The 2,500-nt window shown below is 37.3% G+C and overlaps 1 pseudogene; it reads left to right on the forward strand.

The window, feature by feature from the left end:
- The window catches only part of LOC142916151 (28S ribosomal RNA), a 9,688-nt pseudogene that overhangs the window by 5,152 nt on the left and 2,036 nt on the right, over positions 1-2,500 (forward strand).

Below are 2,500 nucleotides of genomic sequence, written 5' to 3' on the forward strand. Positions count from 1 at the left end.
GCGAAGGAAACTCACAGCATCCTTGCCACGCTTGCGCAGCAAGCAAAGTATTGCTGACCGAAACGTATCGATGAGGGAGCACGCCAGAAGGAGCACGCTGGTGTTTGCCGACTAGTCTCTCGATTGCTGAAGATGCCAGACGTCTGCTTGCGGCATCAGCATTATGGCTCAACCAGCCTGGGGGTCCTGGTCCCTTTGACCACACGGCATCCCGTTCAGGGACCAGCTTGATGATGCTGGATCTGCGTTGGATTCACCAGCATGGGAGTACAATACGGTTATTGACTCCACCCCGTGTTATCAAAGATGCATGGTAACAGGGTGAAGGAAACTCACAGCATCCTTGCCACGCTTGCGCAGCAAGTAACGTATTGCTGACCGAAACGTATCGATGAGGGAGCACGCCAGAACGAGCACGCTGGTGTTTGCCGACTAGTCTCTCGATTGCTGAAGATGCCAGACGTCTGCTTGCGGCATCAGCATTATGGCTCAACCAGCCTGGGGGTCCTGGTCCCTTAGACCTCCACTCTCTGAATGTCCTTGGTACTGGACATCGGAGTGTCGTCAAAACCAGTACCGCATGTGAATTTTGTACGGCATGCTTATACCAGCCTGGGGGCCCTGGGAAAAAAAAAAAAAAAAAAAAAAAAAAAAAAAAAAACCCTGGCCCTCACTCTCTGTTCGTCTCTGGTTCCGGACGACAGAGTGACGTCAAGCCCGGAAACCCCAGGGGAATCTCGTAACGCCTTGTAACATCCTGCGCATTTCACTTTTGACGGTGGAACATGGACGGGCCATCCAACCCGGAAAAGGTCGGCGTCGAAAGAAGCCGAGTACCAAAATAGCCAAATGCCTCGTCATCTAATTTGTTACTTTAGAGCTTAGAGGGGACTTTATTTTCGCCTTACTATTTTCTGCCTACAAAAAAGATTAAAAATAAGCTTTTTTCAAGATGGTTTTGTTATTTTCCAAGGTGAAGTCTTGGTATTCTTATTTTACTATTTTCCATAAAGAAGACCTTTCTTTTAGATTTTGTTATTTTCCAAGACGAAGACTTGGTATTTTTATTATATTGCTATTTTTTTACACGAAGCTTATTCAAGAGCACTTATATAGATTAGACTTTGTTATTTTAATTCTTTATTTTTGGACTACATCAGTTCGAGAGTCCTGTAACTTACTATTTTCTGCCTACAAAGAAGATTACAAATAAGCTTTATTTAAGATGTTTTAGATTAGATTTTGTTATTTTCCAAGGTGAAGTCTTGGTTTTTTTATTTTACTATTTTCCACAAAGAAGACTTTTCTTTTCTTTTAGATTTTGTTATTTTCCAAGACGAAGACTTGGTATTTTTTTGCTATTTTTTTACAGGAAGCTTTATTCAAGAGCACTTATATAGATTAGACTTTGTTATTTTAATTCTTTATTTTTGCACTACATCAATTCGAGAGAAGACTACAAACCAGCTTTATTTAAGATGTTTTAGATTAGATTTTGTTATTTTCCAAGGTGAAGTCTTGGTTTTTTTATTTTACTATTTTCCACAAAGAAGACTTTTCTTTTAGATTTTGTTATTTTCCAAGACGAAGACTTGGTATTTTTTTATTGCTATTTTTTTTACACGAAGCCTATTCAAGAGCACTTATATAGATTGGTCTTTGTTATTTTAATTCTTTATTTTTGGACTACATCAGTTCGAGAGTCCTGTAACTTCCTATTTTCTGCCTACAAAGTTTGCTTTATTTAAGATGTTTTAGATTAGATTTTGTTATTTTCCAAGGTGAAGTCTTGGTTTTTTTATTTTACTATTTTCCACAAAGAAGACTTTTCTTTTCTTTTAGATTTTGTTATTTTCCAAGACGAAGACTTGGTTTTTTTATATTGCTATTTTTTTTTACACTGCTTTATTCAAGAGCGCTTATATAGATTAGACTTTGTTATTTTAATTCTTTATTTTTGGAATACATCAGTTCGAGAGTCCTGTAACGTACTATTTTCTGCCTACAAAGAAGACTACAGACAAGCTTTATTTAAGATGTTTTAGATTAGATTTTGTTATTTTCCAAGGTGAAGACTTGGTTTTTTTATTTTACTATTTTCCACAAAGAAGATTTTTCTTTTAGATTTTGTTATTTTCCAAGACGAAGACTTGGTATTTTTTTTATTGCTAGTTTTTTTTATATGTTACTTCAGAGCATAGAGAGGACTTTATTTTTACCTTACTATTTTCTGCCTTCAAAGAAGATTAAAAATAAGCTTTATTCAAGATTACTTATATAGATTAGACTTTGTTATTTTAATTCTTTATTTTTTGGAGTACATCAGTTCGAGAATCCGGTAACTTACCGACTCTACTCCTTGTTGCCATTGATGCACGGCAGCAGGGATTCGATAATACACGGCATCCCGTTCAGGGACCAGCTTGATGATGCTGGATCTGCGTTGGATACACCAGCATGGGAGTACAATACGGTTATTGACTCCACCTCGTGTTATCAA

The sequence above is a fragment of the Petromyzon marinus genome, unplaced genomic scaffold (genome assembly GCF_048934315.1).
Source record: "Petromyzon marinus isolate PM22_M1 ecotype Great Lakes invasive population unplaced genomic scaffold, UKy_Petmar_22M1.pri1.0 PM_G_Scaffold_38, whole genome shotgun sequence".
Classification (NCBI taxonomy): domain Eukaryota; kingdom Metazoa; phylum Chordata; class Hyperoartia; order Petromyzontiformes; family Petromyzontidae; genus Petromyzon; species Petromyzon marinus.